Raw genomic sequence first — 15,737 nt, 5'->3', positions numbered from 1 at the left:
CAGCCATGAAGGCGGTGTCGGATGCCCCTTGTGTGCACAGACGAGTGAAACAAGCGAGTGGTGACATCCTTGCGAAATTAGTGTCCCCATTTCAGTCGCCGATCCAAGGACGCCAATGCGTTCTTCTCTTCGTGTCTGAAAGCTCTGAAGAATGTCGCTGATCGCCTTAGTGGTGTCACACACCGGCAGGGTTGTTCCTCGGTGACGCCAACATCTGCTTACTCAACAGAAACAGTCGCCTGAACAACGATGGGATTTGGGAGAAACGTGACTGACACCTGTGATTCAGAAGCGAACTGGTTGTGTTCGATTGCTTCGTGAACAGAGAACTGCACGATCGTACCCGACCATGAGCGTTTCTGCCAGCGAGTTTGCCGAGGTTAGGACGTTCTAGTAGGCATCGCGATGTGCACGACTGAGGATCTCGCTCACGTGGATATTTCTCGACCAACAAGGAGATTGAAGAAGTTGGTTGCACCGTGGTTCAACTGTGTCGTTTACGTAACAACTCGATGACAGGTGGTTTTCGTGGACCCGTCACGTCAAGCTCAGACTGGCAAGTAAAGTACGGCGCTCTTCAATTGACATCGGGACGACGAGACCATCTAACCATGATTATCAACGAATGTTTAGTTCAGCGCGCCTTCTTGGCGCTGGGACATTCAAGTGTACGCGCATACGTTCGCCCTGCTCTTCGCGAAACGCAGTCAAGGTTCTGCAATCGAGGGAAGATATCAAGATCGACATGCGAGGAAAGATATCAAGAGACGTCGCTGTGTTCTGCAAGCCGCCACGAGAAGCGCGCTTCATTGACGGGTTGGTAACATTCGCCTCAACAGGTCGACCGTTCATTTGCAGAGCGCTGTTGCCATTACGTTTCATTTATTTTGAAGGCAACGTGTTCTTGAGTGTTACCGGGTCCATCCACAGTAATACCGACAATAATTTCTGATGAACTGGAACTTGTCTTCCTTAGTTAGCTCCCGTATATAGCTGCATACGATCATCACTGGCTAATTTTACCAACTTTTGACAAGTGTGGGTTGTTGCTACCGTTGGCCAATGCTAGCTAAATGTTGGCTATCAGCTGTTATAATGGCAAAATTTTCTTCATTTAGCCTCGATACAATTCTTAGGTTGTCTACCAGTTTTTACTTAGCCGCTACGCTAGGAATGGCTCTTTCGAGGACCCTAATATAAAATGTCAAGATACACGTCATTTTAGTGATAAATATCTTATAAATGCGCAGATTCCAAACACACCTTCAGCAGTTGGGCCGAGCCAGTCTGCCACCTCGAGAAAGCTGGAATCCTGACAAGAAATCGCGCTAGAATCTTCCAGTGCAAAAGGTAAGGCTCCGATTTCAAGTCAACACGTAAAACATGCTTGTTTGTGATTAACAAATCTAATTCGACGCCAAACTAATCATTTCAGTATTGGGGACCCGAACTTTCGAAACTGTAGATTGGTTCTTTCTTCAATGGAGAGGACGCCATGACTAGGATAGGGCTGCTTTTAAACATTTTTTAGTCCCCGTTTCATCCGGGCTATGACGCCGCAAAGTACTTCGGCATGCAATGAAGACAGCGCAGTAGTTATCTATTTCACAGGAGCGGGTTATATTTATTACGTTCCGTACTTGTAAACTCCATTTTCATTAAAGCATCACTCGCCACTCTTTCCAAAAGTAAGCTATTTACTAAAAAAGCCACAGTTTCGCCGCAAAGGCGGAGCAATGAATGCGACAACAACAAATCGCAATGTTACATAGCGTGTATTAGCGCGGCACATAAAAGAAAGGAACACGACACAAACGTAGAGATAGGTAGGCGCCTACCTATCTCTACGTCTGTGTCGTGTCTCTTTCTTTTATGTACCGCGCTAATACACGCTACGTTCATGGATGACCAGATCGCCCGATCAGCAACCCTTCGGAATGTTGCACGAAGCAAGGCTAGCAGCTCATTCCATTAGCGTGATACCGAACACAAATCAACAAAACGGCGGCGTAAAGAAACGCAGCTAACCAAGCGAAGCGATCTGCGTGTGGTATAGAAAAAAAAATAATAAAGAGTTGTCTGTAACGGCAGTTGGCGCTGTCGAAATAGAAAATAAGAAAAGAAACTCTTTTTAAAAATAAAAATAATTTAAAAGTAATTTTAAATGACGAGTTGTGTGTAACTGTACGTATATACATGTTTCTCTCAAATTCCTTGCCTCAATGTATCGCCAAATGAACACACGCGTACAGCTGCGCTCCCATTTCGCATTTGTGAGTATCGTAGTCGTCGGTAATCTTTTTTTTTTTGTAGAAAACCTCTGATATTTCGGGCAGTTTCGTTATTAGTGCCAGCAGTCTTATCAAGAGTGGGCCGATTTTCAGTGACAGCTCCCCGAGCATTTTCCGGCATGAAAGAAGTGCTTGCGCTGTCGCCTTTATCAAGTCTATGATTATTAGTTTCTGCACAGACAGACAGACAGACAGACAGACAGACAGACAGACAGACAGACAGACAAGAGACAAGGAATCTTAATTAAGGTCCTGAGGAGCCAGCCAGTGGAACCCTAGAGAGGACCCCTGGCTAGCTGTTGTCCAATCCCACGTTGGAGCCGGGAGGCCATGCCTCTCCGCTCTCTTTCGGGCCAGAACTTTTTTTCTTTCACAGAATACCAACACACCCATAGATACGACCTTTTAACCTACCGGTTTTAACCTCACTGTCTTCACGCACCACGAAACTTAGATTCGACGTGAAAGCTCGCAGTGTCGAGTTGACAACAACATAAGCCAGCCAAAATAGTTGCCAAGTGAACAAACACGCACAGTTCTGGAAAAAAACTGATTATGTCGCGGATGAGACATTAAAATTGGTCGGCTACACAGAATGGGCGTTTGGGAATTGTTGGGAAAAGCTATAGTGCAGACGGCATGGGACTTTTGTTTGGGCCAGTTGGGATAGGACGATCGATCGCTGTCTGCCTTACTCAATGTACCAAGTGCAACAGTCAGAGACAGAAGAAAGGTTTTCAATCACGCAGGCATATGTAATACAGCTATTTCGCGAGTAATGAAATAAAAGCTCACAGGGTCCCTTATATGCATTCGCCTATATAAGACGACTCGAAGGCGAAAGCCGTCTTCTTCTTCTTCTTGTTGGGCCTTCCCCGCTCCCTTCCGAAAGCTTTCTGCACCTAACGTGCTTTTGCACTGCCTCCGGGATCGCCCCCTTTTGACCAAGCGACGACGCCATGTGATGACGCCATGTGACGCCACGTCACGTGACGTCGTGATGACGCCACATCTTGTGGCGCTGCGCGACGTCATGTGATGACGTCATCACGGGATAATTTTTTGCATTACTCATGTTGACGCCGACGGTCATTTTTCGCGTTCGATGAGGCATCTAAGGAAATTTCGCCCTAACAAAATAGTTCTGCGGAGGTGGATGTATGCGGGAACTTTTGTTAAATTTTTTGTGCCCTAAATAAGTGGACGGCCAACTTAATCGAAGCGCTCTTCAGCACCGTTCACGAGGAGACGTCCAGGTGAACGTGCAGCCGAGATTCGCGTGTCATCCGACGGAGGCTGTACTGGCAGCGGCTATCATGCCGAAAGGATCAATGTAAATGTATAGAAAACTGGGCGAGTTGGTAGGAATTCATTGGATCCGCCACTCTGGTCTAGTGGTTATGATGGCCGACTGCTGACCCGAAGGTCGCGGGATCGAATCCCGGCCCGATGAAGACGTAAATGCTTGAGGGCCGTGTGCTCACATACAGGTGCACGTTCAAGAACCCCAGGTGGTCCAAATTTCCGGAGCCTTACACTACAACATCCCTAATAATCATATCGTGGTTTTGGGACGTTAAACCCCAACAATTATTCTAAGGAAATTATTTTGGAAAGTATTGAGAGCACATACAACAAACAAAGACGTAAAGGAGGAAGCACTTGTTCGTCTTCTTCCGTCACGTCTTTGTTTGTTGTGTGTGTGCTGAATATTTTCCATAACGCAAAGATGTGTACCACGAAAACGACAAGTTTCAGCGCAAAATGTTGGCGTCCGCAAGGTGCAGCAGTGCTCTTCAGCCACGTGGCTGGTGTGCGCCGGAACACCCGGAAAAAAGGAGCCCACTCTGGAACAACCGTAGGCTGCGTGCGTCATCTAAAGCGACAGCAAAACCAAGTTCACCAATCAGGTTTTGATGATCCACGACAATAACAGAACAGTAACGCGGTAATGTAAGGCGGAAATCCTACAACAACTACGTACGCAGAATAATTCGGGGCAGTCGGACAATAAAAGACCGTCCCAAATATGCACAGCTTGTCGAAGCACTTCCTTCAGTGTGTCTTCGGTAGATGAGAGATTCAATACATGGCCTAATGCAGGCGTAAGTAATGGTGGTTAATGCCTACTTGGAGCAAAAAGGCAGCGGAAGCACGCAAATACCACGTACCCGTGGCCTCACAATGACGTCATCGGTTCCATGGTTTCCACGCGCACAAAGATAACCTTGGCATTCATTAACGCGAAGGCTTGGGAACAAACAGAGGTTTCAGACGCAGTTTCTCGGTCAGCAAAAATATTTTCTCAGCCAGAAGGAAAATATCGTCCAGTTATGCAGAGCAGCACATACGAGAGAGAGAGATAATATTCTTTAATTAAATTCCCGGGGAGGTTAGCCTGGTTTGTCGCTTGGCTTGCTACTCCAGGTGTCGGGTGATGACTGTGGTATATACAATGATCACATATACACCATATACACACAAATAGTACGTACAAACGAGCCATCGTATAAAGCTATGGTGAAATGTAGTCTAGAACACCTATCATTTAAAAAGACAAGTGTGTATAGTTTGGATTACGCCTATTGCATTTACTCGCAAATACTGGCAAGTCTCGGCTATTCACTCTTACAGCGATGTAATAATATAAAAGATGTGTAAAATTTGCTTCTCCCTCAATTTGTTCAACGCTTTACGCGCTATACGAGCTGCTTTTCGGGAAATTCGCCGTAATTTCTTGTTCATAACGCTTATAAACGGATCCTGCGAAAAAAAAATGCACAGAGTTTTCATAGATAATGCTTAATCTGTCTTAATATTTATTTTCACTTTAATACACTTATTTTCTACAGCTTTAGGCTTATGCAAACGCTGGTGTCAGTTATGATTCACTCTACGAAAAAAGACAGACTACCTGCTACTCCTTTTTGTGGGTCCTGAATTGTCACATGTGTAACTCTCCTTAAAGATGCAAATTAACTTTCTTTGGGGGACTCGCCCCTCCCACGATTCTCCAAAGAGGGTGTAACGATCTCCAAAGAAAGTTAACATCCATGTAGCAAGCCAGGACTCACAAAACGAGTAACAGGTAACTTATTCAGACCTTTCCGTTTTATTTCATGTCGAGATTATTGCGAGCGCTTTTTGCGTTGAGTATTTGCTTTCAGGACTACCGAGACACCGAGACGTTCGCGTGCGCCCATACGATAGTTTCTTCATGAAAACAATGTCAAATTGCAGGGCTGGTCTCTGCACGGAAGTAAACAAAATGATTCGAGAGCCGCTTGAGGACGAAACAAATGTATTTGTCATGTGCCTGAGTGTGCTTTCGTTCGTAGTCGTTTGGCTTTAACGATAATCTAATTAGAACAGCCTTAAGGTGTGCGATTTTGCAGTAATCTGACAGCTGTGTTAAGAATCAGAGGGGGAGTGTGAATGACAAATCATCATTTCGGAAGTAATCTATTACCGTTCAATTTTATTTTATTGGGTCGTACTTGTTTATCGCGGTTTTAGCGTTATCGATGTAACGCTGTGGGCATGGCGCCCTATTAGTAATTAAGCGGCCGGACACCCACCCACTAACAATCTCGTGACCAACAGTATGGAAATAACATTTACGGCACCACAGTTATTATAAAGCAGGTACCAGCACTTCTTAATGTATACAAGCGACAACTTTTCGGACTAATCTTCGTTTTTGTCCTGCTGACACTGACGTTTGCACTTTTTCTGCGGACAATACCTTGTTTGTCTCTGTTTTGTGTGCTTGTGTGAAGGTGTATCCTCAATTTCTCAACCGCGCTAACCTTCTGCTCTCCTCTGAAAGTATATTGAACAGAAACGAGGAAGTGCCTGTACCACGTTGTTTTTTATTGCGTTCGTGCGAGCGTTTGACGTCACGACGGATTCTACTTTTTTGCTCAGTCACAGTACGTTTTCAAAGTTAAATTGTTAAACCAACTCAAACAAGGAAAAAACAGGAACAATATCATAAAATGGATATATGTTTCCTCGCTCTCACCCATTGTTCTCGGAAATATAAAGTTAAGCGCATTAGAGGGTCGCAACAAAACGAACACAGGTGAGGCAGCAATCGAAACAAGACAGAGAACAATTTGGAGAATTGGAGTGATCAACAACGGTCGCACAGAGGAGGTCTTAGAGAGCGGAGAAAAGATTTTTAAATGTAGGCCTGTATTCTTCGGGTACATATAGACAAGTCCCTTTTCTAAAACCTTTTTTCCAGAGATGAATCCTCCTTCACAAAAAGTTGATGACCCATGGTTAGCTGCTTCGTTCGTTCTCATGATTCATAATGATTTTTTGTTTTTTGTTTTCATCGGCACCTTGATTTACGAAGTTTGGTTGAGATATGCGCATTTATCTCAGCAAATACCGGCAATCTGCGTAATTTGCGTATTGTGTATGTATCCCAAATGTTTCAAAGTTGCTCAATCATAATTGCCGTTGTATTTGATGATAACATACTTTGTTCTTACTTTTGTATCAGACCCCCCCCCCCCCTCTTTACTACAATGACTTTGTGAGGGCCTGTAAGGCATTTGTGAATAAATAAACAATATAAAATATCCCATCAAGCATCACAGGTTGTCGAAGCAATAGCGCAGGCTGTAGTAGCCCATCGTGCGCATTCTCCTTCCGGAACTTGTTACTGCCGTGAATGTTTTACCATGCATTCGAGGTAAATGGCTCTCCTCGCAGCTTGAGGCCGTGCGTAAACCCCGAAGCGAGACGTTGCAGACCTATTGGTGCACGCAACTTCTCACGGTCGGGGTAATGTGCGTGCAGACGCGCTGCTCCGTGGCTTATTATCTGTGCACGGCGCAGCCCAGCCATGCGGGACTTCGCGGGCCTCGAGACGGCCGCAGCTGCGGCGGTGAGCGCAGGAAGAAGAGACGACGCCTGCCGCTTGCACGGCCTGTCGTCGTCGAGGGAAGCGAAGGGGCTGCCACGCATCTTGCCTCGCCGCGACTGCTCGTCGGTGTTCGCCTCGCGCTCTCAGGCGCTCACCATGGAACACCTGAAGAGCGGCGAGAACGTGGACGGCGACTGCGGACACTCGGCCAGCGCCCGACCCGATTGGTTCGACGCGCACAAGTTCGACAGAGCCAAGCAGATCTTCAGGGAGCACTTGTTCAGGTATACGAACGCAGCTGCGCGCGCACCTACGTGGGCGTGCTGTTTAAAATCAATCGATAGGTGGCACCCTGGTGCTACGATGTGATTTGATTGAATGTGGCACATATCCGCCTGCAGGTATACACGTAAGGGCATAGCTACATGAAGCCTTGGTTTTATGGACAACAAAGGGAAGGTAAACACATCCGCGATATATATGAGTAAGAGACGCTTAGAGGATTGGTGGCGGAAAAGTATGAATAAGGAAGAAAAATAAATAGTGTGTCAAATAAGGTCAGTCTGTCGTAAGGCGCACAGAGTTGGGCTGTGAATTTATGGTCTCTTTTTTCTATATAGTGAGATCGACTTAACTGAAGTAGACAAGTCATTAGGCCTGCTTAAATCTGTTGTTGTTGCCGAGTTTGGTGGCACACCGGTCACTGCCCCGTTATGAAGGGGACGCTCATAGCATCCATCGAGCACGGAAGCTGCAAGTTCACCGGTTCGACCATCAACGGTAGTGCATGGATTGCTTAAGCTCAGAGCGCTCACTACGATGTTCTTACTTGATATTACTGTACAACGGCCACCCAGAAAAAGACGTTCTTCTGCTCTTGGATTGCCACACCGAGGGAACGTTTAAGCGGGTTCTGCAATCGTCGAGGAATTTTCCAATAGGCCTCTGTACATTATACGCACAGTCCGAAAAACCCGCTCATCACATATACCTCCAGAAGAAATTGGTGTAATATTCTTTTTTTGCTAAATGGATACCCTTGTTCACGCAGTTTCTAAATGTTTATAACCTTTCAATGAAAAAATCCGTAAACAGGGGGTAGGCGCTCGAGCAGCCACCCCCTGTTTACGGATTTTTTGATCGCGAGCATCCGTCTTCCCCCATTCCTGTCGTTTATAACTTTTCAATGATTCGGCAAGTCTTACTAGAAAAAATGCGCTGTAAAGCTGGTCATGTTTTCTTGTGCATAATCCATTCGCGGCTTCCTAACCTTCCTGCAATTTCTAGATGATTTGCAAGAAAAAAGATCATCATATATCCGCTCTAATTCGCGCAGAAGCTTACGCAAAATGGAATTCTTTTCAATTTTATCAAGCAGCCCCGGAACTTTGACAGCGTTTATATCACGGTACACGTAGGATTGATCCTGGTTTTTGTGAGTTAGCTTGGCATACTGAAATTTAAATGGGCATCTTATCGCTAACAGCATAATTAACGACACGTATCTTTACGTGAGATCTGTTATAAGTGCACATCCTGTATTGTTTTCTGTTACCCGTGTCGGTACAGCTATTACGTCGTGGTATAAGTAGGTGTTGTTCTACCAACGTACTTTTTTAAAATAATTCTACCTAACCTAACATACTACATGTTTTGTTCATTTCCTTTCCCGTCATTTATGTGCAGTGGTGCGTTAAATACTCCGCTGATAAACGGATACCCTTGTTCTCGCCGTTGCTTTTAACACAGCCACATCATGTCCCACTCGCTTCTATCCTTGTATTTTATTGTGTGTAACTTTATTCTTTAGTGAGCTGTCGCGTTCAAGAGTGTTTTTGTTTTTGCCTCTCTGGCTTGTTTGTTTTACATATTCTAACGCAACAAAACATTATCGAGGGCAGCAGGTGAACATATTTCACATACGAATAAAAGCGTCTCGTCTTTTTATTCCATACAATTGCTGAACTTGCTGGTCCAAAACACCTGATATATCTAGCAAACGTTCTGCACAGATCACCTTCTACTGATGTGCCGGATACGCAATTAGCAAATTAAAGTGAAAATTACTATATACTTCTCCCCACTTGATTCTGATCCGGGATACAATATGCAACACCAGTAGAGCTTCATTCAGCGCTGTGTCGTAACGAAATTCCAAACGGGCATATTGCCGCATTTTGAAGCTTTTTACAGCGCATACACGATTAGGGAAAGGGAACCAGGACAAGCAGAGAGAAAGAGCGCAGCTCGGCTTTCTAGTGACCTTACGGCAGTTACGCGCTCAAGCTGTCCCATTTCAAAGCAGGAGTGCCGTACACGATGCGATAACTGTTATGGAGCATAGTTAACAGTACGTAAACTTTGTGCTTTGCTTTGCAGCATCATCGCGCTGCACACGCAGCCCGCACAAAAAGCGAGAAAAAGAAATCGCCTTCGCCCGCACGCAACCTACAGCCTGAAAAAGCGATAACACCTCGAGTGGCCACGCCGCATGCACGCTCACCACCGTCACCGTCAGCCTTTTTAATTGTCCCCAGGACGAAGGCCAACGATCTCCATCCCAGCCTGTCCTGCGCGAGCCGCTACCACATTACGCTTCCAAATTTCTTAACGTTTTTGCCCCACCTAACCCTTTGCCGTCCTCGGCCGCGTTTTCCAACTCTTGGTAATCTATACGGACGTTCTAACTGACCACCTGATGCCTGTCCTTCTCATGAGGTGACCTTCCTAGGTGCATTTCTTCCTTTGAGTGTCTACTAGGATAATGGCTGACCTTGTTCCGTCTTCGGTCGACTCTGCTATCTTCCTGTGTCTATCAATTTTCGTTCGATCGCACGCTGGGTAGTTCCTATAGCTTCTTTTCAAGCTTCCTTGATACGCTCCAGGTTTCTGGACCATATGTTAGAAGTGGCAAAATAGAATGGTCGTGTAGTCTTCGCTTTAGTGACAGTGGGAAAGTTGGTTGACAATGTCTACCGCATATACGCTCCAGCCCATCCTCATTCTTAGGCGGATTTCCTTAACATGAGCTAGAAGGCTCGCCTGTTAATATTTGGTCTAAATGTGCGCTCATCGCACTTGTATCCAACTCGTCTCGAACCCAGCTACAACCAGGCGGCGCAGGTGCATTCCGCGGCCCGTTGCTAGACCGCTTTAGTCAAGTGCGATTCTGAAGTGTAGTGCTCCCGGCCGCGGCGGCTGCATTTTCGATGGAGGCGAAAATGTTTGAGGCCCGTGTACTTAGATTTAGGTGCACGTTAAAGAACCCCAGGTGGTCGAAATTTCCGGAGCCCTCCACTACGGCGTCTCTCATAATCATATCGTGGTTTTGGGACGTTAAACCCCAGATATTATTATTATTATCTGAAGTGTAGTGCATCTTCTCCCGTGTCAGCTCTTGCAAATCCCCACTTTTTAGCGTTAGCGCAATTCCGCCGTATGTGATACAGAGAAAATTGGCGAAATAAGCGTCGATATGACTTCTCCGTAACTGATTTTTGCTTCGTCCGTGTTCATGAATATTCGAAGCTGGTAATGCCACGAAAAAAAAAAAACCTGCTCGACAAGATCCGTAACCAATTTGCCCAGCAAGTATTCAAACGGCTTCAGCAGATATAATATGCAATTTTTCTACGCGTGGTAAAATTGAAAAGCAACCGATAACACACGCCGAAGCAAAATTTCCGTTTGTGCGTCAGCTAGCACCAATCGGCTCATGAGCAAGTGCAAACAAGTAGCTTCAGTTTCTTACAACAGCACTGAATACTGCGCTGCGCCCATCAGGAAAAGAGAATTATTTACTATGGAAAGCAACCGCGAAAGGATTTTTTTTATTTGGCTGTTATGACAGCGCTTGCTTCGTCATAACCATCATTGAAAAAGTGTGCTTATCTCTTGTCCGCTGGGAAACGAAAAAAATTCCGCCTTGCACAGCTTCCCTGGTTGTCACACCTCACAGCCAAGCAGCATGTCTTATGCTCATTCCTCGTGTAAAAACAAAACGCTCCCGTGCATAGAAAGGGGCAGGAGCAGAACAGAATGGCAGCCGGTATGATAAGTGCGAAAGCGCAAAATGGCCAGAAGCAGCAAGTCAGCGGTGGGGAAAAAAAGATAGTGGCGCAGCGCGAGCCTTGGTTTGCACCTCAACAGCTACGGGTCACGTGACCTGGACAGAAAAGTCACTTATGACGTGCCACCATCGTGCAATTTGAATGAAAGGCAAGGTTCTTCGTGGCGTTGCGTATGTATCGCTATATTACCAGCGACAGCGCTTGACCAGTACGTGTCATAGGGGCCAGTAACCTGCGCCGTGCCACTTTTGCGCTTCTCAGTACGCTAATAGCATCACTACAGCCAGAGCCACGATCGACAGCAACGTAATCTCTGCCAGCAACGTCAGAGCTGTCGTTTACGCTCCATTCGATCATTCTGTCCTGATATCCTGCGCTTGTAATGGATCCGGTCATATCCAGCTTCTTTTGCATCAATCTTCGTTAAGCAACATCGCGCTCGCCAAAAACCTGCTGCCCTTAGCTTTCCCTTTTCTGTCTTTGCACTGGGGCGGCAGCTAGCGATCTTTGCGGTGTCGCTTGCAACACATGCGCGCATGCGCACGGTATACCGCCGCGATACCACACCAACCCAACCGCCTTGGCGACGACAAGGAAATGGCTTGCACCATCTCTTGACAACCGACCATAACTCAATGCACGACGGCTACAATGGTTGAACGAGCGACGCCACAGGCATCTTTCTAGAGGAGACGTTGAAGCCCCGATTTAAAAAAAACTTAATTGTATGTCACAGTTGATGTGGTGTGGTGGCCGCCACTATTTTGTGATCTCTATGCTTTATGCTTCCATTTAGTCATACGCTTATTACGAGAGCAATTTTATGAACACTCCACGCGCATTGTTAGCGTCACCGTGATATCAAGTCCAAGGGCGATAACATCGCGCAGCTCGTCGTATGTTGTACGTGCGAGCGTTTTGCTGAGTTACGCCAGGTTGGATGCTAAAGCCGTTAGCTGCTAGCTTTACTTCGTATAACATTCCAAGTTGTTGCTATCGCCTTGATCGCTGGACCCTTGCGGCGAAAATGTGACTTTTTTTTAAGTGTGACAAATAAATGACAGCGGGTATTTTGTGCCTCAATATCAGCGCCGCAGCCCATTCATGAGATGAAAAATCCTTGGAACATGGGGTGTCGGCGGCGCCAACGTTTCGACAAGCGGGCTTGTCCTCAAGGCTGCACCTTTGAAGAAGTGCGCAAACTTAAAAAAGACTTGTCCGCTTGTCGAAACGTTTGCTCCAGAGACACCCCGTGTTCCAAGGATTTTCCATCTCTTCAAGATTCCATGTTCCCCTGAACTTCTACTTTATCTGGTAACCCATTCATGTGCTACATCATTATGCCATGCCCGTTTCGTAAGAGGACCTGATCGTGGATGAAATTGCTGAAAGCGCCGAGTTCAACACAATATGCCGCTGCTCTCTCCACAGTTTCTTCTTCGCGCACCTGGTGGGACTGGCCATGGTGGTAACCAAGCCGTCCATCCTGGAGCCTCTGGCCAGCACGGGCCGGTCGTCGACGCTGTCCTCTCTCTACCGGCGCTACCTGAGCACCCTGCGCCACGTCAAGTGCTGGTACGAAGGTGACATCTGGAGCCCTGACGACGCGGCGGCGCTCAGCATCGCCAGGGTGCGACAGATGCACCGTGAAGTCAGCGGTCAGCTGCGCAACCGTCGCTGTCCCGTCACCGGCGCCACCTACCTATCTCAGCTGGACATGGCGGTGACGCAGTTCGCCTTCGTCGGCCTCGTCGTCCTCCATCCCTCGTCAGCTGGGGCTCTTTCTCAGCGAGTACGAACTCGAGTGCGTGCTCCACTTCTGGAGGTGCGTCGGTTACAAGCTCGGCATGACCGACGCGTACAACCTGTGCTCGGGAAGCTACCGCGAGACGTTCGATGTGTGCCTCGACATGCAGGAGAAGCTCATCAAGCCCGGGCTCGTCAACGCGTCCAGAGAGGCCTCGGCCATGAGCAAGGACATCATCAGCGCCGTGCGCGTGCTCGTCATCTTCCTCAGCTACGAAGGCATGATGGCCTACTGGGCGAGGCAGGTCGGACTGGACTTCAACGCGGCGCTCAGCCTGTACGATTGGTGGAGTTACTGTCTCATCTGGCTCACCTTCAACCTGCTGCTGCGCTACAGGACGTTCAGGAACATGTTCAACTGGCTCCTCAGGGTGGCCATCCGGCGCGGAACAAAATGGGGCGGGTACCTGCAGAAGCAGCTCGAGGCGCAGGAACTGCACGCCAAAGGCATGCACCTCAGTTACGCGTACAGATACCACTGAACTAAAGGCACACTACTGAAGAGTTGCGAAGCAATACCACTGAAGAAACACCGTGAGCCACAAGACATAACACTGAGGAGCTAAGTTGGATGTTTTAAACATTCCAAAACCTTTAGAAATGACACGAATAATGGCTTTGACATCAACGAGCTCCATTCAGTCCTCGATGACGCGCCTTCACTTGCCCGAAGTTGTGTGAATCGGCCTCGACGAATGTGCACGAAGCGCTCGTTACGCCTTCAGATAGGAGGGCATCTTCAGGTGATACGTGCATTGTAGACTAGAAGAAAATGAAAGGAGGCGAAAAGAAGACAGCCAGAAGTCTGGCGAGAAAGCCAGGAAAGGCGTAACTTGGACCTAGTCGAAAAAAGAGCAATTTTCATTCAGTGCAAGCTGTTGACGAAAAAGTGTATGAATACCTGTAGCAGTGATGGTATGCATGAATTCCATCGGCCGCATGATGAGAGACCATCGGAGTCTAAGGTTCAATATCCAACCTCCCAAGTCGGCATGCTGCACGAAATGAGTTATGAGGGGCGAAAACCACATCAGTCCGAGTTTGTGCGAAATGTATTGATCCTGAGAAAGACTTTCGTGTATGATTTGAATAATGGCGCCGGCACACGTGCAATACCGTCGAAGCTTTTCCAAATATGTCCCTCAACTTCGGCGTTATCTTTAGTCTGCAAGGCAGAGTGAGTTAACCACGAAGTTAGTTAAAATTCACCGGATGGTGCGATGCAAGTACTTAGCGTTGCCACCTTCTCCGAAAGTGAACATATATTCAAGCGTTTCGTGACTAAGGAGTTTTTCAACGCACGTTCGGCTACTCGAAACTGAAGTGTCGGTGAAATTTTGCAGCCGAAGACTGTGGTGTACTGCGGGTCTAAACCAGAATGAATTTGAACTCTTTTAGAAAATCCGCAGTTCTCATCAATGGACATATGTTTCACGAAACGTTCTTTCGATGCTTGATGTGTCGGTTATTGTTGTCGTGGTGACACTTTATGTGGCCTTGTGATGGCATAGACAGTGTTGCGCACTAATTTCTTAATGCCACGCGCTTTCAATCATGTGTTATCAGTCACGTCTGTAATCACTGTGCCTCGAACGATGAACATGTTGTGCATGACGAAAGGAAGACAGCACACCGACCAAATAAAAATTGTGTGGTGCACCAGCGACGCAGCCGTCTTGCTAAGCAGGACGAGCCTCACGTCGTCAAGTTTATTGGCACATCCTGTGGAAGTTCTTCACACGGCCAACTGTGCACTACTTTTTTTTCTTACTTCCGTGCCTTGAGAGGTCAGAAAGACCAGTGGCAGATCTGGGCCGCCCGATCACCGTGTAAACTTGAGATAAAGTAAAGTCAGAAAGAAAACTGAGTCGGGCATGGCAGTGTGCGTATGAAAATGAGAGGTTTTACTCTGCGCCTGCGCTGAAATCTTTGGCTTTCCTAACATAATAACAGGAGCAAGCGTTTTGCTATGCGGCTGCAGCACCACTTTGTTCGTCAGCTTCTTTCTTTCATTTGAGCACAACCCTAGCAGCGACTCACAATTTATCAGATGATGGACCAATACACAATGCTCTTCAACACTCTTCTTGTGCGTTCAGCTACAGTTCACACGACTGAAGTACACCGCGCAATCAGATGCTGGTCATACCGTGTTCAAAAAGTTAGTGGCGAGGCGTTTTTGTGACACAAAGTGTATGGTACTGCTGCACGCCAACGGTGGTACTTCAGGAAAGCATACTTATTCAATGCAAAGGTACAGTTGGAAACTGAAAGGCTCAGAGGGCCGTTTTAAATCCACTGTTGCGTTTCGTGTTTAGAAATATATTTCTGTTTCAAGAACTTACCATTCAAGTACTTACCTGATTTTGGCAATGCGTATACCATGAAGGGTCGTCGGCCATGCCGATATAATGACGCTGAATATCTGTGGCGCTGAACTGGACAGCGAAATTTCAGCTTGTTGAGGAATTCTTTCGTCTTTCGTTGAGGTGCTCAGACGAAGCGACAGGCTAACACTACAAGGGGCGCGTCATTAAACAGGTTTTACGACTTCAAAAAGATCGTATTATCGAACGCCACTGGGTTTTGCGCAGGCCACAAAAGGGAAGGCGCTAACATTGTGAGCACCCTCCAGTGTCCCAGCTCAGCTAACAAAAAATTAGCGAGAAAACGCAGCTAAACTGTGGCATT

At 46.9% G+C, this 15,737-nt stretch overlaps 1 protein-coding gene and 1 pseudogene across 1 annotated transcript in view; one reads left to right on the top strand and one right to left on the bottom strand.

The window, feature by feature from the left end:
• LOC119401293 (ras guanyl-releasing protein 3) overlaps positions 1–15,737 on the bottom strand; it is a 232,595-nt gene that overhangs the window by 136,433 nt on the left and 80,425 nt on the right. The gene's annotated exons all lie outside the window — the stretch shown is intronic.
• LOC119401297 (uncharacterized) lies at positions 1,251–14,910 on the top strand (annotated as a pseudogene).

The sequence above is a fragment of the Rhipicephalus sanguineus genome, chromosome 8 (assembly GCF_013339695.2).
Source record: "Rhipicephalus sanguineus isolate Rsan-2018 chromosome 8, BIME_Rsan_1.4, whole genome shotgun sequence".
Taxonomy (NCBI): domain Eukaryota; kingdom Metazoa; phylum Arthropoda; class Arachnida; order Ixodida; family Ixodidae; genus Rhipicephalus; species Rhipicephalus sanguineus.
This window is presented reverse-complemented; position numbering and strand designations above follow the sequence as displayed.